Here is a 26,484-nt window from a genome sequence, read left to right as displayed (position 1 = left end):
TAAATTTACGATTGGACAAGTAAAACAAAATTACAAAATTGTTAAGGCTTTCGTGGCCACTTGTTGACAAACTGCCTATTGGCTTCTGTCTCGGGTTCTTCGGCCGACGTTCATCTAATGATTTTTCTCACGTTTCGCCAGCACGAGTGGCTGGCATTGTCAAAGCTTCACGCTCCATTGCTGGTAGTGAACTGGAGCCGAGCTCGCGGCCGCAAACTATATGTACCTGGCGCGCCAGCGTCCGAGTGCTTCTCCGCACTGAATGAGACCGACCACGTAATAAAATTCGCCGACACGGAAGTTCTGGCTGTAGAGAAGCACTATCGCACGCGCTTGTTTAGAGAAGCTGTAGAAATACAAAAACACGCGATCCTGGCTTCCCGTACTGCAGCGAACGACCGTCGCAGGTAGCAAGAGGAGAACCGCACCGGAAATGACCGCGGAGAAGCCCTCGGACGTTGGCGCGCCAGGTACATATAGTCTGCGGCCGCGAGCTCGCCTCCAGTTCACCACCGGCAATGGAGGGTGAAGCTTTGACAATGCCAGCCACTCGTGCTGGCGAAACGTCAGAAAAATCATTAGATGAACGTCGGCCGAAGAACCCGAGACAGAAGCCAATAGGCAGTTTGAAAACAAAATTAGTTGGCATCTTAACACTTAACAGTTCTCGTTATGCTTAAGCATTTGAACCTACTCACTTGCCAGATTATTATGCACTGTTTAATGCACAAGCTTTAGAACTCGCGACCAATGGCGAATAAACCAAATGGAACAACCTCTACGAGAAGCGATTAAGCAAGATGGCTACAATTCAGTTGCGAAAAGAGGGGGTGGGGGGGGGGAGGGGGGACACGCACTGATGTTTTATATATAAATCACGCATAGTACACACATATTGTGGCAGATAACATTCCGAACATTCACTGTAAAGAAAGCCTGCGTTGCATGATAGAGCCTCTAAATAAACGTACGTGCCGCAGCACGAGGATTGTGATACAGAGGAGGAAAGGCGGCGGCTGTTGGTATGTGACAGCCGCTGCATTGTGCTTTAGTTGGCGTATGACGCGGCCGCCCGTGCTGAATAGGCATACCAAAGCCGAGAACGCCGCCTACGTCAGATAATCAGCGCGCTGATGTCACTTTGCGCTATGAGCGCGAGGTACGTGATACACAAGTACATCTGCGGTCCCTTTACGAACCGTCTGAGTCACGCTGAGCCACTTGAGAAATCTCCTGAAGCAAACACCACGGCTACTCAGAAACAACTCTGTCGATGAGCGCAGCTTTCACATTAAGCATTTTTCCTTCATTCTTCTGACTAGTTTGATGCCGCCCACCAGGGAATACTCTCCTACGTTAGTCTGTTCAGAACCTCCGCTCAACTCAATTATTTTTTTGTCCATATCCCAGTCTCTGTCCTTCCCTATTACTTTCGTCCGCTACAGCTCCCTGTAGTAGGAGTAAGTTATTTCCTTATGTCCTATCATTCTGCCTCTTTTCTAGTTACTGTATCTTCCATACTCATTTCCTCCCCAATTATGCGAAAAACAGCCTCATTTCATATCCATCCCACTTAATATTCAACATCCTTCTTTAGCATCACAACTCAATCGCTTCGATTCTGCCGCGCGGGATTAGCCGAGCGGTCTAGGGCGCTGCAGTTATGGACTGTGCGGCTGATCCCGGCGGTGGTTCGAGTCCACCCTCAGGCATGGGTGTGTGTGTTTGTCCTTAGGATAATTTAAGTTAAGTAGTGTGTAAGCTTAGGGACTGATGACCTTAGCAGTTAACTCCCATAAGATTTCACACACATTTGAACATTTTGCTTCGATTCTCTTCTCTTCTAGTTTTACCATAGTCCACTATTCGCTTCTATGCAATGCTGTCCCTCGCCTATACATACCCAGAAATTAACTGTCCCAAGATACGACTTGATTCTAGGAGATTTCTTCTGACGAGGAATGCCTTCTGCTAGTCTACTTCTTTGACTTCCTTACTTCGTCCTCCTGTGTCACTTTGCTTCTACAGTACCGGAATTCGTTCCCGTCGTGAATTACGTCGTCTCCAATTTTGGTGTTGAGTTTGTCACTAATCTAATTTCTGCCGCTCCTTCACATTTCCGTGTTTTATCTGTTTCCTCTCAATCCGCATTCTCTCCTCAGTAGATACACTAGGTGATGAAAAGTATCCGGACACCCCCAAAAACATACATATTTCACATTAGGTGCATTGTGCTGCCACCTACTGCCAGGTACTCCATATCAGCGATGTCAGTATTCATTAGACATCGTGAGACAGCGGAATGGGGCGCTCCGCGGAACTCACGGACTTCGAAGGTGGTCAGGTGACTGAGTGTCACTTGTGTCATACGTCTGTACGCGAGATTTTCACACTCATTAACATCCCTAGGTCCACTGTTTCCGATGTGATAGTGAAGAGCAATTCGGGGATGGCGACTGCATCTTTCAACACGATCGAGCACCTGTTCATAATGCACGGCCTGTGGCGGAGTGGTTACACAACAATAACACCCCTGTAATGGACTGGTCTGCACAGAGTCCTGACCTGAATTCTATAAAACACCTTTAGAATGTTTTGGAACGCCGACTTCGTGCCAGGTCTCACCGACCGACATCGATACCTCTCCTCAGTGCAGCACGCCGTGCAGAATGAACTGCCAATCCCCAAGAAACCTTCCAGCACCTGATTGAACGTATGCCTGCGAGAGTGGAAGCTGTCATCAAGGCTAAGAGTGAGCCAACACTACATTGAATTCCAGCATTACCGATGGAGGGCGCCACGAACTTTAAATCATTTTCAGCCAGGTGTCCGGATTCTTCTGATCACATAGTGTAGTTCACTCCATTCAACAGTTCCCGTAATTCTCCTCGGTTCCACAGAGAATAGCAATGTCAGCAGTGAATCTTATTGCTGATAACCATTGACCCTTGATTTTCAACCCGCTTTTAACGTTTCTTTTACTTCCTGAACTGCTTCTTCGATATATGGGTTGAACAGTAAAGGAGGGCGACTGAATCGTTCCCTCGCGCCTTTTTAAACGCAAAACGGTGCTCTTGGTGTTCCATTCTTGTTTTGCCCTCTTAGGTCTCGCCCATACTGCATATTACCCGTTCTTCTCCACAGCATTTACACCGAGCGAGATAACGCAATGGAAAGACACAGGACTCTCATTCGGTAGGATAGCGGTTCAAATAACTACTTCAGCATCCAGATTTAGGTTTCCTGTGATTCCCGTAAATCGTTTAAGACGAACGCTGGGATGGCTCATTTAAAAGACACAGCAGATTTTCTTCGCCGCCGTTCCCAAACCTGAAATGGTACGCCATTTCTAATGATATCGACGTTGACGAAAGTAAAAACCTAATCTTTTGCTTTTATAGACTGCATCTATTTTCTTGATTATTTGAAACGGATTTGAACATATTACGCTGTCGTGCGCTTTTTCTGTATTAACAACTCCTATGATAGTATCTCGATTTTCCTTGAACATTGGGGCCATTATAATTTCTACCGTGGAATCGGCCATTGTGGTGCCAAACTCTCCATTTAACACGTTGTGGTCTTCAGTTCGAAGAATGGTTTGATGCAGCTCTCCGCGCTGTTCTATCCTGCACAAACCTCTTCATCTCGCTATAACTACTGCAACCTACACCCGTTTGAACGTGCTTACTGTATTCATCTCTTGGTCTCTACAGCTTTTACTCTCCACTCTTCCTTCCAACACCAAACTGACTATTCTTTAGTGTCTTAGAATGTTTCCATCAACCGATACCGTATTTTAGTCAAGTCGTGCCACAAATTTATTTCCTCTCATAAGTAAAGCGATCTATCCATCTGCTCATCAGCATTCTTCTGTAGCACCACGTATCAAAAGCTATTATTCTCTTATTGTCTGAACTGCTAATTGTTCACGTTTCACTTTCGTAGAAGGCTACAATTAAGACTAATATCACGATAAAGACTTCCTAACGCTTAAATTTGTATTGGATATTAACGAATTTCTTCTTTTCAGAAATACTTTCTTCACTGTAGCCAGTCTGAGTTTTATATCCTCTCTGCTTCCTTCATCATCAGTTATTTTGCTCTTCGAACAGAAAAACTCTTCTGCTACTTCTAGTGTCTCATTTCCTATTCTAATTCCCTGACCACAGCATGATTTAAACCGACAACATCCCATTACCCTTGTTTTACTTTTGTTGATATTCATCTCACGTCCTCCTCTCAAACACACTGTCTACTCCATTCAACGGTTCTTCCAAGTCTCTGATAGAATGACAATATCATTGTCAATGCTCATAGTTTTTATTTCCTCTCCCTGAACATTAATTATTTCTCCAAAATTTTCTTTGGTTTCTTTTTTTTACTGCCTGCTCAAAGTGCAGATTGAATAACAATGGTGATAGGCTACAGTCCAGTCTCACGCACCCTCAATCTACGGCTTCTCTTTCACGTGCTTCGACTCGTATAACTGTATTTTTTTTAATCGCTGCTGGCATGAGAATTTCTAAGAGTGTATTCCAGTCAACACTGGTAAAAGCTTTCGCCAAGTCTACAAATATTATAAACATAGGTTTCTCTTTCTTTAATCTATATTCCAAGATAAGTCATAGGGTCAGTACTGCTTCGTGTGTTCCTACATTTCTCTGGAACCCAAGCCGATCTTCTGCAATGCCAATTTCCATTAGGTCTCTTCGTTCTTCTATAAATAATTCATACCAGTATTTTGCAAACATGACTTACTAAACTCACAGTTCGGTAATATTCCCACCTGTCAAAACCTGCTTTCTCTGCATGAGGGAGTGGCTGTGGGGAGGTTGGCCTAATGTCTTGTGTATCCTGTTGTGAGTGCGTGGGTTTCATTTTGTCAAGTTGCGCGCAATGGACTGATCCAGAAAGTACCCTTTGGCTCCTGCAAGAAACAATTTCCACCTCACACTACTACAGAAGTCAGACAGACGCTCCTAATGTACCAACAAGAACTGCTTGAAAAATATTCAGCAACAAATATCTTCTGGAGTCGTCCGCAGTAAGGAAAAGACACAAAAATATTCTACATTATTACGTAACTAGTGGAATACTTGGGTACAGGAGTATTGCTAGTTATTGTAAGAAAAACATTAAATGAACGAAAAATATTATTTATTGCAAAAAATTCTGAGAAATCAAGTGAAGCTTTTTCTTATAAATCAATAAATTTCCGAGTTCTTTTTGGAACAGTAGATTGCCTCTTATGGATAGGAATGCTATTATTTTACAAAGTATGGAAAGGTTCTTTCCTCTCTTTTCTTTAAGAATGTTATTTACTTGGCAGAATGGCTGAGAGCCGCGCCTATACAACTTGAATAACTTCTTTAGGTACGGTCAAGGCTGTCTGTTATGGAGGACAGATGGGGCTCGCATACGTTGTAGCGCACAATACCGTGAGCTGCGACGACTTTTGCCTGCGTCACTCGCTGCTGACAAATAACACAACTATCTCTTTCTATCTGGATGGACCTTTGCCAATCAAACTCTCCCTATGCCTTGATGAAGTCAAGGACTCCTATTCGCCCCTAGTCTAACTATTGGCGTGGTACACTGGTCAGATAACCAGTCCACCGTGATGCCACTCAATATTCGCTTGTAGGCATTTAACTAGTACTCTGTCCGTGTTCACATCACACAGTAAGTGTGGTGGCCAACACAGTGAGCAATGCTTAGTCACAAGCGACTCAATATAGAGTATCACTCTGATTTGCTAACAACAGAGGTGCTCTCCCAGTGAAGTACTGAGGAGAGGCTTTGTTCCTCACTCTTTGCGTACACGTATGAGAGCACTCGCTCTTGTTACATGTTCCCGCTCCAAGAGCGACAACAGAACGGCTCCTTTTTCTGGAAAGGTTGCAAGGGTATATCATTCACTGTCTTCCCTCATTCCTCTGGCTCTTTGTGTCAGAAATATTCCGCCAATCAGCATTGCTCTTTTAATTGGGAGAATGACGTTTCGTTTAAGTCGACCAATGCAGAAATAGGTAGCATCTCCGTTAGGTGCATACTGTCCTCCTGTGAGAACTCCGTAACTACGTAGTTGGTCCGTCAAAAAATGCGGCTTCTGGGTGCTCCCACTCAATGTAGCGGGATTTGCTTTTAAGTCGAACACAAAAGCTGTCCTCCCTCTAGGCAGTCGCCCTGGCCAAAGTAGGTGTGTTGACTCGCCCCTCTGAAGGGACGGGACTCCCAGCGGGCTGGTTGCCTTTTTAGAATGAAAAATCCTGTGGCCATCATGTTGTGTGCACCAGTCTCGACGTTTTCAACCTAGGCGCGCACTTGCGATTTACTTATTAATTTGCATATTGCTTATATGAATTCATACAAAATTGACTCTACCTTATCGAGTTTGGGTTCGAATGAAGCGTCTTGATGTTCAGAATACGATTGTGAGGACGGAATATGTAAGAAACGAAGGTCAGGAGACCACGCCACCTTACACTGTGTGTCGTACTTGAAGCAGACTGTCTGCTGCTGGGCATCGCATTTATATCTCCCTGCACTCAGCATCTAGCTGACCGACTATGGGAACTCTACTGGTGCAGCAACAATACGTCCTCATCCTCTTCAGTTGCTATTATGCGAGCGGATTTCCACACAGACTGCTGCTTTGCTTTGGCGATGGTCAAGACTGGGTCCAGGGCCTTGCCTAATTGAGAATTGTTGTCTTTGCTTATTAGTTGATCGTGTAGCATGATCTCAACGACCCCTTTCAGAATAGAATCCAAGAAGGTGTTGGATTTAATTGTGTAGGCTTCCGCGGCCAGAGTCAGTCGACATAAAAGTTTCTTTGCATGGTACCGTGTCATAATGTATAAAACTACTGCTGCTGGAGAAAAACCAACGTTTCCACCACGGTTGCGGTGGCCTAATGGTGCGTTCTAACTATGCCGTGTCCTTTATATTTTGTTCTTACTGTTCACTGTGCATGCCATTACGTCATAATTTTAAAAAGGTAGTTACTTTCATTGGTCACTAAAGGAAGAAGGAGAGGTAACTTTATTTTAATAGGTTGTTGCAGCGGAGGAAGAACGTGACCTCTGTTGTCTATTGGCTCTTGTGATATGTGCCATGATTGGTGGCCACCGTCGAATGAGAAGTTTGCTGCTGTGTAACTGTTGGACATCGGGCGCGCGGCGGCAGTTACTCGCCAGTGGTGCTCGTGCCTCGTGTTGACAGTGCGATCTTTTGGGCTCTGATTGCTGGCAGCCAAGATGGGGCAAGCCTGAGTCCATACTCCCCGTTACGTACTTCGATGGTCTCTCTGATTTTGCGTTTCGTCATAACCGGCTGCTTGGCCAACACACAGGTTTCCCTGAATTTTATTTCTTTTCCGAAATCTTGCTGATATTCTGCCACTGCAGATTTGTTGTGTTGCCCTAGACGAATATAGCGCTCGTGTTCCCGAATGCGCGTTGCTATTGGCCTACCAGTCTCGCCGATGTATGCCTCTCCACATTCCCATTTCACCTTGTAAACACCTGCAGTGTGTAATGCATCCACCTTGACCTTAGTGGAGCCTAGCTCGTCCTGGATCCTACGACCACTATAGAAGACAGGCTGCACCCCAACCCGGCGAAGGTGTTTTGCCTATTCAGTCAGTAACATTTTTCACATAAGGTAAGCGCACTGTTATCCACAGTTTGTCTATTTCTTGCTTATCTTTCTTACTTGTGTTCGTCGACAAGGCTGTATCGATCGACTTATGGCTGTAGCCATTGGCTAGAAACGTTGTGCGTAGCCTTTTAAGCTCAGCATCACTTAGGTGCTGCGCACAGTTTGCCAAAGAACGGATAACCGAGTTGTTCTGCGCTGGGTGGTGGTAGGATTGGGCGTGCAGATACCTGTCTGTATGTGTAGGCTTGCGATATACTCTGTGCCCCAGTGTGCCCTCCGTCCTCCTGTATACTTCGACGTCTAGAAATGGAATTGCACCATTCTTCTCTACTTCGAGCGTGAACTGTATCTTCCCGTGCATGTGGTTCAAATATTCGTGAAACTTTTGTAGTTCCGTTTCACCATGAGGTCATATAGCGAACGTGTCGTCCACGTGTCTGAACCAGCAACGTGGGCCGCTGAACTGAGGGCCGTTGCTTCAAAGACTTCCATGAATATGTCGGTTGCCAGCGGAGATAGGGGAGATCCCATTGCTACGCCGTCTGCCTGCTCGTAGTATTTTCCTTGCCATTTGAAGTATGTTGAAGTCAGGCACAACTCAACCACGTCGCATATGTCTGGCGGGACATGCTCCTGAACGATACGGATAGTTTCATCTACTGGCACGTTCGTAAATAGTGACTTCATGTCAAAGCTGACCGTGATGTCCGTAGGTAAAATTGTTTCTCCCTTTAGGCGTTCTACACTCCTTGAAATGGAAAAAAGAACACATTGCCACCGGTGTGTCAGACCCACCATACTTGCTCCGGACACTGCGAGAGGGCTGTACAAGCAATGATCACACGCACGGCACAGCGGACACACCAGGACCCGCGGTGTTGGCCGTCGAATGGCGCTAGCTGCGCAGCATTTGTGCACCGCCGCCGTCAGTGTCAGCCAGTTTGCCGTGGCATACGGAGCTCCATCGCAGTCTTTAACACTGGTAGCATGCCGCGACAGCGTGGACGTGAACCGTATGTGCAGTTGACGGACTTTGAGCGAGGGCGTATAGTGGGCATGCGGGAGGCGGGGTGGACGTACCGCCGAATTGCTCAACACGTGGGGCGTGAGGTCTCCACAGTACATCGATGTTGTCGCCAGTGGTCGGCGGAAGGTGCACGTGCCCGTCGACCTGGGACCGGACCGCAGCGACGCACGGATGCACGCCAAGACCGTAGGATCCTACGCAGTGCCGTAGGGGACCGCACCGCCACTTCCCAGCAAATTAGGGACACTGTTGCTCCTGGGGTATCGGCGAGGACCATTCGCAACCGTCTCCATGAAGCTGGGCTACGGTCCCGCACACCGTTAGGCCGTCTTCCGCTCACGCCCCAACATCGTGCAGCCCGCCTCCAGTGGTGTCGCGACAGGCGTGAATGGAGGAATGGAGGGACGAATGGAGACGTGTCGTCTTCAGCGATGAGAGTCGCTTCTGCCTTGGTGCCAATGATGGTCGTATGCGTGTTTGGCGCCGTGCAGGTGAGCGCCACAATCAGGACTGCATACGACCGAGGCACACAGGGCCAACACCCGGCATCATGGTGTGGGGAGCGATCTCCTACACTGGCCGTACACCACTGGTGATCGTCGAAGGGACACTGAATAGTGCACGGTACATCCAAACCGTCATCGAACCCATCGTTCTACCATTCCTAGACCGGCAAGGGAACTTGCTGTTCCAACAGGACAATGCACGTCCGCATGTATCCCGTGCCACCCAACGTGCTCTAGAAGGTGTAAGTCAACTAGCCTGGCCAGCAAGATCTCCGGATCTGTCCCCCATTGAGCATGTTTGGGACTGGATGAAGCGTCGTCTCACGCGGTCTGCACGTCCAGCACGAACGCTGGTCCAACTGAGGCGCCAGGTGGAAATGGCATGGCAAGCCGTTCCACAGGACTACATCCAGCATCTCTACGATCGTCTCCATGGGAGAATAGCAGCCTGCATTGCTGCGAAAGGTGGATATACACTGTACTAGTGCCGACATTGTGCATGCTCTGTTGCCTGTGTCTATGTGCCTGTGGTTCTGTCAGTGTGATCATGTGATGTATCTGACCCCAGGAATGTGTCAATAAAGTTTCCCCTTCCTGGGACAATGAATTCACGGTGTTCTTATTTCAATTTCCAGGAGTGTATAAATTGCGCCGAATTGTTCACATAAGAGTCCGTCTTGCCAACTAGACGTCTTAATTTGCAGGCTAGATACTTTGCCAAATCGTAAGTAGGAGAATTGATCCCTGAGCCGTGGTAAAAAATTGCTGTTTTGAGGAGCGCGCCGCAGCGCATAGTGTGAAGCAGTCGCCCTCCGTTTCTGGCGGTGGCGCCGCTGTGGCAGTCGCAGCTTTGGTGTCTCCCTCTGGTGGGAAAGGGGAAAGGTTGCCTGTTCACGTGCATTTAAGGGGCGCTATGAGCTCGCCAGTGAGTCAGTCTAGTCAGTATGGGTCAGTCTGTCGTCCCCAGCTTGCTAGTCTGTCTCTCGTCCGATTTTGTGAGGCAGTTAGTGTCTGTCTGTCATCCGGAGTGCTAGTATGTCTTTCGTTCGGATCAATCTTTAAAGCCGAATAAATGAGTCTTTCTACTTCGCCAGTAACAGAACTCAGCGAGCGGTGGCCCGGCCGGGGCTTAGTTCCTGCATCTGAGTCTGCGCGTTAGGCCGCCAGTCTGCCCGAGTTCCTCAGGCAATGGTCATTAGCGGTTGGATCGATCGGTTGGTCGGTCGCGCACTGAGACACGAGATGACTTGTCCACCTTGAGCGTCGGCACATGTGAGGTCGCCACGTGAGTCCAGTGGGCCGCGCCGTGTAGCGAGGGGTAGTGGCTTCGCGGTCGACACGAGAGCAACAGGAGTCAACCCACGACATCGGTCTGGCCGGTGCGAGCTGCGACGCCGTGGTGTAACTGGTTCTCCGAGGGCTTCTGGGCCCCGTCAGTTATCATCTTGTGGAGCTTGGCTCGGTCCTTTCCTGGTGCAGGGATGTCGTTTTGCCAGTGGGCGTGTTTCCTGTGCATGGTTGGGTCCGACCCAGTATTTCCGTCGTCTTGTGTCTGGAAGGGAGTGGGAGACGCACAAGCAGTGCAGTCGTGACGGAGCAGCAGTCGCGGACGGAGGAGCGGGTAGTCGGTCGGTGGTGCGGACCGGGAAGACGGGAGATCGGTGCGCCTTCCTGCGTCCATTAAAGCGGTTGGCAGCGGACGGTTCGGAAGAGCGATTTGGGGGTGCTGCGCCAGGTCTTCTCGAGAAATCGCAGTTTATTTGAAGTTAAGTGATTGGTGATACGTTGTGTGATTTACTCTTGTTAAACTCTACTTGTTTTCTTGGTCAGTCTCTCATCCCAGCTTGCTCGTGTGTCTCTCTTCCGCATTTGTTAGGCAGTTAGTGTCTGTCTGTCGTTCGGAGCTCCCTCTGTCATGTTTGTCGGATTTGGTGTGTTAACGAATTTATTGCTTGGAGTGTAACGGCCTGATTCCTGAAATATGTTTTGATCTCGCCTAGGATCTTGAGAGGCGGTATCTGTGTACTGTAGAGCATCTTAACTTATTTGGCAAGCCTTGTATAATTTTATTTAAGACTGCATTTCATGGGCTTTTATTTAAATGGTCATTTTAGTATATAAAGTTGCCACCCTTCCACCGTAAGCCTTTTCTTCGAACTTCAAATCAAGTTGCACCTTCGGTGGCAAAGTTAATATTTTAATTTTAGTGTTTTCTACCATTTCCATCCCTCCTACGGGGTGCATAGTTTGTGTGCTTGTGTGAATTGTTAAAACTTTTAGTTTAAAGTAATCTGGTGTGTTGCAGATTTTCACCAGCGTAGTCTTTCAGAGGTTGTTGTGAGCGGTCGTAACTACGGCCGTGTCAAAATGGAGCAGCAAGGTTCTCAGCCCGAAAGCTCATACAGTAAAAAATTTCTTTCTTTCTGCCTCTGAATAAATTGTAACTCGATATTTAGATGGTGCTTTCTGATTATAATTTTAAATGTTTCTTTTAAAAAATGCTTTAGGCACCATTAAAATGAACAAATTACCATTTGTTAAAAAGGAATTTGCTTATGATTTCATCAGTTACTCCCTGGCAACTACTTCCACGCTCACATAGTGTGATTAAATGTGTTAATGTTCTTGATGAATCGCTAGTAAATAAAATAAAATCTTACGAATATTTTTTGAAAATAAATCCACGGTCCAATCCCATTCACTATTGGCCTCAAAGGATAACTTTCCTTATATATCTTTGGAACACCGTAAATTCTAGGAGAGACTACCGAGCGAGGTGGCGCAGTGGTTAGCACACTGGACTCGCATTCGGGAGGACGACGGTTCAATCCCGTCTCCGGCCATCCTGATTTAGGTTTTCCGTGATTTCCCTCAATCGTTTCAGGCAAATGCCGGGATGGTTCCTTTGAAAGGGCACGGCCGATTTCCTTCCCAATCCCTCCCTAACCCGAGCTTGCGCTCCGTCTCTAATGACCTCGTTGTCGACGGGACGTTAAACACTATCCACCACCATCTAGGAGAGACTAGGAATAAGACCCTTGGCTGTGTCAGCGTCAATTCTCGAGTCCTTCTGCTTCTCCAGAAGCAGTAGTTTTATACATTATGATGCTGTGCCATAATCAGAAAACTATGTCGAAAGTGTTGGATTGTTACAAAAACTTAGCGCGGTCGTAATGCAGGACTTTGCTGGCTGTTGGTTGTCTGTGTGCCGTTTAATCACAGTGCAACTCTGCTGTAGCATCCAGACAGTCTGGTCTACATACATTTTTCCACACTAGTAGGGGATGTGGTAGACTTCCTGTTTCCTGAGTCCTAGGTCATCCTTTCGGTTAACAATACATCTTTCGTATTGACTGGTGGGCAGAACAGGCACTTGACGACATTTTTGCGAAGTATTCTTTCGATTTTCCCCGATGTGTTTCCGACGTATGGGATAATCACAGTTGCAGCAGGTTCCTCTTCATCCTCAGCAGGCTGTTGTCCTCGGTTTCTTCGGCCTTACGGCACGTTGTATCTGGCAGTTGCTGTGGCCGTTAGCATGGAACACAGTGTAGGACACTTTTCGTGAAGGGGCATGACAGCTGGAGGCATGGAAGTACAAATCTGTATGCATCGATCTATGGTAGACGCTGTGTGATAGTCTCTGGAGAAGGTGTGCGCAGAAAAGGGTGTGTGTCTCTAATAATTCGGAAGTTTTATACTCATTCAAAATCTCCAAAATGTTGAAGAACAATAACGTTTCTTGACTGATTACTTCGCACTTGATCCCAGAACATGTGTAATCTATAAGGGGTTATGCAATGGTTGCTAACACATTAATTTGTGTGGAGAATACATTTAACATTTCCTCTTGAACAGTCTCTTCCTCCCCCATACGTGTTCACTGAAACTCCTAACAAAACCTTACTGTCTCTTTGTTAAAAACAAGCTTCACGGCCGCTGCATCACTTGCGTATGCTGTATGGGCTGCACATATTTTGTTTTTCTTTAACTGAACTATGATTCTGTTCACAAACTGCAGCATCTTCTAAATTCTTCCCGAATGTACTTCTGACCAAAAAGCGATTCTGGTAGCTGGATTTGCAGATCTTCGTTAATGATGCCTTTTGAACTCTTGAGGTGATATTTCCACACAAACATTCATCCCCTAACACATATTTCTTTTCGAAGTCAAATACTAATTTTTATAGATTTAGTTTTAAAATACTTTCATATAAAATATTTTCTTAATACTTTTCATCCCTTATTTCAGCCCCTTAGGGCTTGCATTTCCAAAAACACTGAAACACGTATTTTATTTGTAGCCACGATGTCAGACACCAGTTTTCATTGATGTAGCTTTAGAAACACCTAGGTAGTTCTTTAATAACGATTTATTTTCAAAACAGATGTTCCCCATTATTTTACCCCCATAGGTGTTAAATTTCAAACAATTCTGAAACACATTTCGTTATTTGTGACCCAGAAACCAAATACAAATTTTCGTAGGTCTAGCTTCAAAATTGCCTTAGTAGCGACATATTTTCAAAAAACATTTTATCCCCTATTTCATCCCCTTAGGGTTATTTCGAAAAATCCCTTCTGAAACGACGCTTACAGCATAAGATCAACACCGTCTCCAAATTTCATATTTCTATCCTTAGCGGTTTGGGTTGGACGATGATGAGTTAGTCAGGATATTGCCTTTTATATACACTGAAGCGCCAAAGAAAATGGTATATGCATTTGTATCCAAATACAGAGATATGTAAACAGGCAGAATACGGCGCTGTGGTTCGCAACGCCAATCTAAGGCAGCAGGTGTCTGGCGCAGTTGTTAGAGCGGTTACTGCTGCTGCGATGGCAGGTTATCAAGATTTAAGTGAGTCTGAGCGTGGTGTTATAGTCGGCGCACGAGCAATGGAACACATCAGCTCTGAGGTAGCGATGGAACGGGGATTTTCCCGTTCGACCATTTCACGACTGTACCGCGAATATCAGGAATCCGGTAAAACATCAAATATCCGACATAGCTGCGGCCGGAAAAAGATCCTGCAAGAACGGGACCAACGACGACTGAAGAGAATCGTTCAACGAGCAAGAGGGGTAAACTTTCCGCAAAGTGCTGCAGATTTCAAAGATGGGCCATCAATAAGAGTCAGCGTGCGAACCATTCAAAGACACATCATCGATATGGGTTTCTGGAGCCGAAGGCCCACTTGTGTACTCTTGATGCCTGCACGAGACAAAGCTTTACGCCTCGCCTGGGCCCGCCAACATTGGACTGTGGAAACATGTTGCCTGGTCGGACGAGTGTCGTTTCAAATTGCATCAAACAGATGGATGTTACAGGTATGGAGACAACTTCGTGAATCCTTGGACCCTGCATGTCAGCAGGGGACTCTTCAAGCTGGTGGAGGCTCTGTAATGGTGTGGGGCGTGATACGGAACCCCTGGTATATCTGGATACGACTCTGATATGTGACACGTACGCAAGCATCGTATCTGATCACCTTCATCTATTCATGTCCTATGTGCATTCCGACGGAGTTGGGCAATTCCAGCACGACAATGCGACACCCCATACGTCCAAAATTGCTGCAGAGTGGCTCCAGGAACACTCTGAGTTTAAGCAGTTGCGCTGGCCACCAAACTCCCCAGTCATGAACATTATTGCACATATCTGGGATGTGAGCTACCCAAGCATGACTCACGCCCCGTCCTTACTTCTGCCAGTACCTCGTCTCCTACCTTCCAAACTTTGCAGAAGCTCTCCTGCGAAGCTGTGAGGACGGGGCGTGAGTCATGCTTGGGTAGCTCAGATGGTAGAGCACTTGCCCGCGAAAGGCAAAGGTCCCGATATCTTGGATGCTTTGCAACGTGCTGTTCAGAAGAGATTTCCACCCCTTCGTACTCTTGCGGCTTTATGGTCAGCGCTGCAGAATTCATGGTGTCAGTTCCCTCCAGCGCTACTTCAGACATTAGTCAAATCCATCCCACGTCGTGTTGCGGCACTTCTGCGTGTTCGCGGGGGCCCTACACGATTTTAAGCAGGTGTACCAGTTTCTTTGGCTCTTCAGTGTATATTGATATTACGAAAGTATGTACTGATTATCTCACTTCCCCATGCTGAACGTGCAAAACAACCGACGTTAGAAATACATTGCTTGATTGGTATTGCAAAATCGAATCATACCTAGTAGGTAAAGGCGACAACAGGGAACCACGGTTTCAGAAATGATGAAATGTGTCTCCCTGCAGAGGAAGGCTCGTGGCTGGGCGAGGCCGGCGCCAGCGCGTGCTATCAGCTAATCCCCTGGCAAATACCCGACTCTGTCATCACTCCGAAAAAGCCGCCGCCTCTTGCGACAACATCCGCAGAATTTCTTTCCGTCTGGCACTGAAATGTCATCCAGTCATTACATGTGACGGAATTCCTAAGTTCCATAAATCAAAAACATAGTGAAATTTGGAAATTTATGGTAAGTTCATGAACATCAACAAAAGCAAAACGAGGATAATGGAATGTAGTCGAATTAAGTCGGGTGATGCTGAGGAAATTAGATTAGGAAATGAGACACTTAAAGTAGTAAAGCAGTTTTGCTATTTGGGGAGCAAAATAACTGACGATGGTCGAAATAGAGAAGATATAAAATGTAGACTGGCAATGGCAAGGAAAGCGTTTCTGAAGAAGAAAAATTTGTTGACATCGAGTATAGATTTAAGTGTCAGGAAGTCATTTGTGAAAGTATTTGTATGGAGTGTAGCCATGTGTGGAAGTGAAACATGGACGGTAAATAGTTTGGACAAGAAGAGAATAGAAGCTTTTGAAATGTGGTGCTACAGAAGAATGCTGAAGATTAGATGGGTAGATCACATAACTAATGAGGAGGTATTGAATAGAATTGGGGAGAAGAGGAATTTGTGGCACAACTTGACTAGAAGAAGGGATCGGTTGGTAGGACATGTTCTGAGGCATCAAAGGATCACCAATTTAGTATTGGAGGGCAGCATGGAGGGTAAAAATCGTAGAGGGAGACCAAGAGATGAATACACTAAGCAGGTTCAGAAGAATGTAGGTTGCAGTAAGTACTCGGAGATGAAGAATCTTGCACAGGATAGAGTAGCATGGAGAGCTGCATCAAACCAGTCTCAGGACTGAAGACCACAACAACGACTACATGATAAGTTCCTATGGCACCAAACTGCTGAGGTCATCGGTCCCTAGGCTTACACACTACTTAATGTAACTTAAACTAACTTACGCTTATGATAACACACACACACCCATGCCCGAGAAAGGACTCAAACCTCCGACGGGCAGAGCCGCGCGAACCGTGGCAAGGCGCCTTGACCGTGCGGCTATCCTCCGCGGCCCAAAATATAGTGAATTGAGTTATGTATCAATACGGGGTGTTCGGAAATTCCTATTACAAACTTCTAGGAGATATATATAAAGGAGTTGGAACATGTTATCTGAATAGGAGCTCATGTCCGGAAACGTACTGTTTCTGTTCTATAACGGTGTAAGAGGTCCATGACTAAGGAATTTATTGCTAGCGCACTCGAGCAGATGTAATTTCGATGGGTTGCTCACGCGCTGCCTGCGATATGCAAGCTATAAGAGAATCTCAGACCAGAGACCAGTGTTGGCTACAGTAGGAACTGTGTGTCAGTAGGAGTAAGTAGTTGCTAGCGAGCAGTCGTGTGTATGGAGTTGGTTGGCCCGATCGTGGGGAGCGATGGCGGTGCCTGAGCGATGTAGTATAAGGTAAAAGCAGCCTCGCGCATATGTACTATTGTTATATCAAGTCCCATGTAAATGTTTTTAAAAAATCTCTTAATAATAATCTTTCTTATAAAAATTAACTTTTGACAATTATTCATCTCAAGTTAAAGAATTTACTATTTTCTCCAATCCGTGGTCATCCCGATTATTGTAAAGAAAAATGAGTTGTTTCTTTTTATACATGACAAATCTATCAGCCAGCATTGCACTGGGCTGTGCCAGAAAAATTTCTTATAGGAGCAGATATATACGCGTTATCCGGCGACTTCATTGAGGTAAGAATTTTCAATTTATTCTGTATGATCTTTCAGGGCCATGATGCAGCACTGCTGACGTCCAAATTTACCAGTTTATATTCACTGTCAGTTAATTATTGAAAGGATATATATAAGTCACATTTTTTATTGGGAGGTTAGTCACGTTATTATCGCGAGTTTACGAAATGTTATACTTATTTTTCTGTTGGGAAGTTACACAGAATGTGAATGCTATATATAATTATATTTTTTACTGTTGGGAGGTTACAACGGATTCAATTCAAATGGTTTGACTCGTCCACTTCTGCTTGAGGAATTGAATTAGGCGTGACGCCGTACAATTATTAGGTAACAAATCGAAAGGAAACGCAACGAAACATTCATTTATCGCTGAAGCATATTTGCTTGTATTAATACTTCAACATTACATGTTTACATTTTTCCAAAACAAAAAAGAACCCAGCATACTGTACGTACGGAACAGTACTGATGCATTGCAACAGCGGCTCGATGTGGGGACCACCAATGCTGTTATAGACATTGTACCTTATAATGAGCCTAGTGTTTTTAAAACCTTCGGAACTTAGGGTGGAAAGTATGCGTGGGTGACTGATATACAAATTCTTATTACTGTTATAAATTTTTAAATCTATGCAATAGTCACCCACACTATCAGCTCATTTTTTATCATTTTATTATTATTTTAAGTAAACAGATGATGGGGAAAATTAGATTCAAGGAAAGTAAACTAAGTTTAAACTTTCATGTTTATTTTAAAATATATCGGTGTTCAATAAAACGGATAACACATGCTAAGTCTGTCTCATATCTGGTGCCTTATTTACTGTTGTAAATTAATTAAAAAAAGTGTTACTCAGAGGGGGTTCAATTAACATAAAACGTTATTTTCTAAGAAAACGAAACAAAAAATAGGCAACAAGATGGGACACCGCATTCATACCAGCACACGAAGATAGTTCAAGGGTACACAAAAAAGGAACTGAACCATCACAATCCATTCTACACTCCTGGAAATGGAAGAAAGAACACATTGACACCGGTGTGTCAGACCCACCATACTTGCTCCGGACACTGCGAGAGGGCTGTACAAGCAATGATCACACGCACGGCACAGCGGACACACCAGGAACCGCGGTGTTGGCCGCCGAATGGCGCTAGCTGCGCAGCATTCGTGCACCGCCGCCGTCAGTGTCAGCCAGTTTGCCGTGGCATACGGAGCTCCATCGCAGTCTTTAACACTGGTAGCATGCCGCGACAGCGTGGACGTGAACCGTATGTGCAGTTGACGGACTTTGAGCGAGGGCGTATAGTGGGCATGCGGGAGGCCGGGTGGACGTACCGCCGAATTGCTCAACACGTGGGGCGTGAGGTCTCCACAGTACATCGATGTTGTCGCCAGTGGTCGGCGGAAGGTGCACGTGCCCGTCGACCTGGGACCGGACCGCAGCGACGCACGGATGCACGCCAAGACCGTAGGATCCTACGCAGTGCCGTAGGGGACCGCACCGCCATTTCCCAGCAAATTAGGGACATTGTTGCTCCTGGGGTATCGGCGAGGACCATTCGCAACCGTCTCCATGAAGCTGGGCTACGGTCCCGCACACCGTTAGGCCGTCTTCCGCTCACGCCCCAACATCGTGCAGCCCGCCTCCAGTGGTGTCGCGACAGGCGTGAATGGAGGGACGAATGGAGACGTGTCGTCTTCAGCGATGAGAGTCGCTTCTGCCTTGGTGCCAATGATGGTCGTATGCGTGTTTGGCGCCGTGCAGGTGAGCGCCACAATCAGGACTGCATACGACCGAGGCACACAGGGCCAACACCCGGCATCATGGTGTGGGGAGCGATCTCCTACACTGGCCGTACACCACTGGTGATCGTCGAGGGGACACTGAATAGTGCACGGTACATCCAAACCGTCATCGAACCCTTCGTTCTACCATTCCTAGACCGGCAAGGGAACTTGCTGTTCCAACAGGACAATGCACGTCCGCATGTATCCCGTGCCACCCAACGTGCTCTAGAAGGTGTAAGTCAACTACCCTGGCCAGCAAGATCTCCGGATCTGTCCCCCATTGAGCATGTTTGGGACTGGATGAAGCGTCGTCTCACGCGGTCTGCACGTCCAGCACGAACGCTGGTCCAACTGAGGCGCCAGGTGGAAATGGCATGGCAAGCCGTTCCACAGGACTACATCCAGCATCTCTACGATCGTCTCCATGGGAGAATAGCAGCCTGCATTGCTGCGAAAGGTGGATATACACTGTACTAGTGCCGACTTTGTGCATGCTCTGTTGCCTGTGTCTATGTGCCTGTGGTTCTGTCAGTGTGATCATGTGATGTATCTGACCCCAGGAATGTGCCAATAAAGTTTCCCCTTCCTGGGACAATGAATTCACGGTGTTCTTATTTCAATTTCCAGGAGTGTATTTAGGCCAAGAAATTCCGCTCCTAGCGCAGTCGTATTCCAATGAATAACCACAGACTGGTATTGGAAGTTTAGACAAAGATCACGTGGTTCCATATAATGTTTTTAGAACTTACGAAGTAGGAAAAACTGCTCGCGATGGCGATTCATTAATTTTGAATGCGCGAAATATTATGCAAAAGAGTAGCTGAGGCCTAGTTCCTTTACTACAGCACATGTTCCACGTACACAAGATCATTTACATAAAATATGTAATTACACAACGATTTAATTAAGAAATTAAATCCAAACACATTAGTTACAAAATAAACTTCCGAACTGCGTTAATAACGGCATAGTATTGTCATGATGGCTCAAACAATTTTACGAGCACGTGGTACTGCTACTAGAAAGCACACACCATGTGGGTTGAACACAAAGGGAAATTATTAACTTCAAGAATTTCAGCGAGAGAAATCACTTATAAGGACATTCACGCTAAAGAGCGATGATTTTAATTAGAATCACGCCTTCTGACAACGTGCATCCACTTTGCTTTATTGGAGTCGAAACAAAGCAACTACGGCGTTACACCCCGAAACCAACACCGAAATCGCACTGCATCCCGATTTAAAATATTTTGTAGTGAACACATAGTGTGTTGTGGGCGATCACTCTGTTGTATATAATTATTTATTTAAATAATATATCAAACATTTTCGATGTAGATCTGTAAGAAAAGTAATTAATATTTCAGTTAGGCGGAAAACTAAGAATTTCACTGTCCGGACTCACCAAACACGCGCTTACCCGGAGATGTTACCACTTAAGGAACTGCCCGCAGACTGACTAGCGTGGGCCCCGTCTGAGGGTGTCTAACAGATACAATAGGAAGTGACCAGAGAGGTAGCGTCCTTTACCAACGTGGCAAGGGACAGACAGAACCACACCAAGGAGACAACCCTCTTTGCCTTAGAAATCGTATCTACTTACTCAAACGACGGTGCTACTGTTCTCTAGCAGACAGAACTTTTCTGCTACGACCGAGCATGCAACTACAAATACTCTCACGCAATCATCCTTTCACACCAGAAGGGAAGGAGATGACAGTATCTTAAGACATCATATACACTACATAAAGGAGGCGGATGTGGGCTTTATAGGAAACTGTATGGTCAGAATTACTTCTAAAATTGTGTTTGAAAATATTGTATGACAAGTTGTTCGTGTTTATATGTCAATATAACATATTCCACTGCTCAGTCTCCTCCCAGATAAATTTAGAAACACGACAGTAAATTTAGAGGCGCAAATGTATGACGTAAACAACAATAAATCGAGGAAAATAGCATGAAAGCAATCTAACAGAGACCTTTCAACCTACAAAGCATGTTCTGATACACTTTCTCCATCCCACTTGGTGCCTTTTTCAACTTCTAGTGCAACGACCAGCGTTTGTGCCAGCAGATCCTTCCTAGTCTCTACAGGAGTCTCGTAATTTAAATCCGCTTTTGGATCACCTCGGTCTATCCATCTTTCACCATATCGTCCGTTGTGATGTCTCCGAATGGCAGCTGAGAAGTGAGGAAATGCACCATAATGCTGAAACGACATTTCCTGATAGACATTCAATGACACAGCTTCCAAGAACGGGTCCAGTACGTTTTGTAGGTGAACCGTAATTTTAAACTTTCAAAATCTTTTCTTAAAGAATTTACTTTATTTACTAGCGATTCATCAAGAACATTAATACATTTAATCACACTAGGTGAGCGTGGAAGTAGTTGCCAGGAAGTAACTGATGGAAAATGAAATTACTTTTAACACATGTGAATTTTATTAGTTTTCAAAAACAGATTTAAAATTATAAGCAGAAAAGCACCCTCGAAATATCAAGTTACAATTATGTTTAGAGGCAGGAAGAACAATATTAACAGTAGGAGGCTTCGGGCTGAGAAGCTTGCCTGCTCCCTTTCAACACGGCCGTAGTCATGACTGCTCACAACAACCTCTGAAAGAGTACAGTGGTGCAAATCTGCAACACAGCAGATTACTTTAAACAAAAAAAATTTTAACAACTCACACAACACGTAAACTATGCACCCAATAAGAGGGATGGAAATGGTACAACACTCAAATTATTTGCCACCGAAAGTGCAATTTGTTTTTTTGTTTTTTTAAAGGACTCTTACGGTGGAAGGGTGGCAACCTTATAACCTAAAATGACTATTTAAATAAAACCCATAAAATGCAGACATACACCACCTCGCAAGATGATAGGCAATATAAAAACATATTTCAAGAATTCGGCCTTTAAGCAGTTAATTCGTTAACACCGAATCCCAGAAACATGACAGAGGCAGCTATTAACGTACGGCAGACCGACAGACAGAGAGACAGACACTAACTGCCTAACAAATGCGGACGAGAGACAAACGAGCAAGCTGGGGACGAGAGACTGACCAAGAAAACAAGTAGAATTTAACAAGTAACTGAAACAACATATCACGGATCACTTAACTTCTAAAAACTGCGATTTCTGGCGAAGACCTGGCGCAGCACCCCCAAAACGCTCTCCCGAACCGTCCGCTTCAACGGACGCAGGAAGGCGCGCCGATCTCCCGTCTCACGGCGTCGGAGCTCGCCCCGGCCAGACCGACGTCGTGGGTTGACTCCTGTTGCTCTCGTCGGCCGCCAAGCCACTACCCTTGGTATACGGCGAGGCCCACTGGACTGACGTGGCGACCCCACATGCGCCGACGCTCAAGACGGACAAGTCATCCTGCGTCCCAGTGCGCGACCGACCAACCGATCGATCCGACCGCCAATGACCATTGCCCTGAACAACTCGAGCAGACTGGCGGCTTAACCTCCTCAGATCCCGCGTGTCGTATACGACACACCAAATTGGTGAACTTTGTTTAGCCACAGCTCCGATGTAACGCCAGAGACACATGTCTAAGTTGTTTCCCAGACGTCTGCGAGATGTCAGCATGGATTCCTGTGAGTTTTAGCGGTCTGGCGCGTAAAGTGACGAGTGTGAGCTTTGTTTCCTGAGTGCATGCGTGAAAAGGCGGACAAAATGATGTCGAGATATTGTAAGTACCCATCTATGTAAAGTTATTTACATTTTGTGTTACCTTAACGCGCATAATGTTTGACGCAAATACTAATGCTCGGTATGTGAGCATTTTAAAACCACGAAATAATATTTTTCACTGTTCTACAAAAGGCTTTGTACACGTGTGTCGGATAGGACACATCAGATTCTCAAAAAAACCAATCAAAAAAATTTTTAAAGAACAACGTTTCCTTGCTAATATCAACCATAACATCAAATAAAACGCAATTTTTTTTAGCAAAATTAAATTTAGAGGGTAGAGGATCTGAGGAGGTTAACACATACTAGCACTCCGGACAACAGACACTGACAGTCCCACACTGATCCGGCTGACCAACTAAACCAGACTCGCCGAGACTGACCGACTGATTCATTGCCGAGCTCATAGTGCCCCTTAAATGCACATGAACAGGCAACTTTTCCCCTTTCCCACCATAGGGAGACACCAAAGCTGCGATTGCCATAGCGGCGCCACCACCAGGAAACGGAAGGCGACTGCATCTACATCTACATGACTACTCTGCAATTCACGTTTAAGTGCTTGGCAGAGGGTTCATCGAACCACAATCATACTATCTCTCTACCATTCCACTCCCGAACAGCGCGCGCGAAAAACGAACACCTGGACCTTTCTGTTCGAGCTCTGATTTCTCATATTTTCTTTTGATGATCATTCCTACCTATGTAGGTTGGGCTCAACATAATATTTTCGCATTTGGAAGAGAAAGTTGGTGACTGAAATTTCGTAAATAGATCTCCCCGCGACGAAAAACGTCTTTGCTTTAATGACTTCCATCCCAATTCGCGTATCATATCTGCCACACTCTCTCCCCTATTACGTGATAATACAAAACGAGCTGCCCTTTTTGCACCCTTTCGATGTCCTCCGTCAATCCCACCTGGTAAGGATCCCACACCGCGCAGCAATATTCTAACAGAGGACGAACGAGTGTAGTGTAAGCTGTCTCTTTAGTGGACTTGCTGCATCTTCTAAGTGTCCTGCCAATGAAACGCAACCTTTGGCTCGCCTTCCCCACAATATTATCTATGTGGTCTTTCCAACTGAAGTTCTTCGTAATTTTAACACCCAGGTACTTAGTTGAATTGACAGCCTTGAGAATTGTACTATTTATCGAGTAATCGAATTCCAACGGATTTCTTATGGAACTCATGTGGATTACCTCACACTTATCGTTATTTAGCGTCAACTGCCACCTGCCACACCATACAGCAATCTTTTCTAAATCGCTTTGCAACTGATACTGGTCTTCGGATGACCTTACTAGACAGTAAATTACAGCATAATCTGCGAACAACCTAAGAGAACTGCTCAGATTGTCACCCATGTCATTTATATAGACTAGGAACAGCAGAGGTCCCAGGACGCTTCCCTGGGGAACACCTGATATCACTTCAGTTTTACTCGATGATTTGCCGTCTATTCCTACGAACTGCGACCTTCTTGACAGGAAATCACGAATCCAGTCTCACAACTGAGACGATACCCCATAGGCCCGCAGCTTGATTAGAAGTCGCTTGTGAGGAACAGTGTCAAAAGCTTTCCGGAAATCTAGAAATACGGAATCAACTTGAGATCCCCTGTCGATAGCGGCCATTACTTCGTGCGAATAAAGAGCTAGCTGCGTTGCACAAGAACGATGTTTTCTGAAACCATGCTGATTAGGTATCAATAGATCGTTCCCTTCGAGGTGATTCATAATGTTTCAATACAGTATGTGCTCCAAAACTCGACTGCAAACCGACGTCAATGATATAGGTCTGTAGTTCGATGGATTACTCCTACTACCCTTCTTAAACACTGGTGTGACCTGCGCAATTTTCCAATCTGTAGGTACAGATCCATCGGTGAGCGAGCGGTTGTATATGATTGCTAAGTAGGGAGCTATTGTATCAGCGTAATCTGAAAGGAACCTAATCGGTATACAATCTGGACCTGAAGACATGCCCGTATCAAGCGATTTGAGTTGCTTCGCAACCGCTAAGGTATCTACTTCTAAGAAACTCGTGCTTTACACTACGCACTGCGGCACGCTCTTCAAAACAGCAAATTTTACCACGGCTCAGTAGGAAGATCAGGTGTGCAGGACTAATTAGCTTGAGTGGAAGGAGGAATGGTCCAATTACATGATCGTCGAGAATACCTGCCCACACGTTAATACCAAACCGGCGTTAAAATCCCTGTACATGCGTGGCACGAGAGTCTTCGTCTATCCCGACATGGGTGTTTCGCGAATTCGGAATACAGTTCCTAGTGAACTTACATTCACCTGTGGACAGAGTTCGGCGTGGAAACAGGGGTGTGTCGATGCAGCGGTGCAGCAATCACGTACAGTAAGCAACGTGTTGTGAAACATTGGCTGGAACCACAGCATGTACCCTTTGGTAAGGATGTAGTTGTTGCTCAGACACAACGTCCCCGACGATACTGTCACTAACACCCATTGTACATGCAGCTGTTCGAGTTCCCGTTGACTGGATCTCTTTCGCGCGATGAAGTAAATCTTCATCAAATTCGGGCGTGTAGCGTTACCGTGGAGCACCGCAGACCTGCCTGCTCACGGTGAAGGTACCTGTCTCTCGGAGACGCTGCGTAACTTGGGAAAAAAGTTCTTGCGATGGAGTGCTACGTTGCGGAATACATTCGTGGCACAGCCAACTAACAGTTCTTCAGTTGCCACGAGCTTCGTCATACATAAGGAGCATGTCTGTGTATTCTGAAAACATTTACTGTTCACTGTACCGGAGACGCGCAGGTCTCACAGCAAGGCAAGGTTAAGTGACATTAGATGACCGTCTGACGTAGTACACGTCGTCGTCTCTACCTTGTTGCATACCAGGGCAAGCAACTCTGAGACTTTTCTCTTTCCCTCAGCATCTGAATTTAAGCCGGCAGTAGTACTTTTCCAGCCATGGGCTCCTATTCAAAATAATAGCTACTCACTCCCCTCTACAAGTCCTAGAAGTTTGTAACGGAAATTTCGGAACACCCTGTATAATTACGGCAACCAGTCGCTTATGTTGTTGTTGTTTACCTACTGTGGTTTGGAGAGAGTAATTAGTCATTTTCAGACGCTTGGAATATGCCTACTGTTATTAAACATGTCTGGCCAAAGACGTCGCGCCATTAAGCATCCCACCCCGTCAAAATAACGCATAATCAGAAGACTTGAATGTTAACGAAACAGCAACAGTGGAAGACAATTAAGTTACGAGCACTTGTGCGTCTTTGACCTAATAGCCTTCGACTTTAATTCCTACATGCAGAAATTCCGGTGAAATCTAGTTTCGCAGGACAGAGCGGATCAGGTTGTGGGAAGTTGCCAAGGTCAATTATTGTTTGTTATACAAGAACACACACAACTTTATTCCTTAAAGCATTGCACAGTTTTCTCTTTAAAACAACAAAGATCAATTCGCGGCTGAGGGCTCAAGTAACTTCTCCAGAATAAGTTTAAATGATTGTTTTTAAAACACCAGGGTTTATAGTAACGGTTCAAGGCCTTACTTAAGTAAAAATACAATATCTTCCGGCGAAAGACTTTATTAGGGAAGATTCAAGTTAATTCTTCGGCTGAAGGCCCAATAAAAATTTTTTTCTTTACATAATAAAAGATAGGCTTTAAAGATAAGCTTTTACACAGTACGACAGAGAAACACCATAAGAAAACTTGAAGTATCTTGTCAGCTGAAGGCC

The sequence above is a fragment of the Schistocerca nitens genome, chromosome 1, assembly GCF_023898315.1.
Source record: "Schistocerca nitens isolate TAMUIC-IGC-003100 chromosome 1, iqSchNite1.1, whole genome shotgun sequence".
Classification (NCBI taxonomy): domain Eukaryota; kingdom Metazoa; phylum Arthropoda; class Insecta; order Orthoptera; family Acrididae; genus Schistocerca; species Schistocerca nitens.
This window is presented reverse-complemented; position numbering follows the sequence as displayed.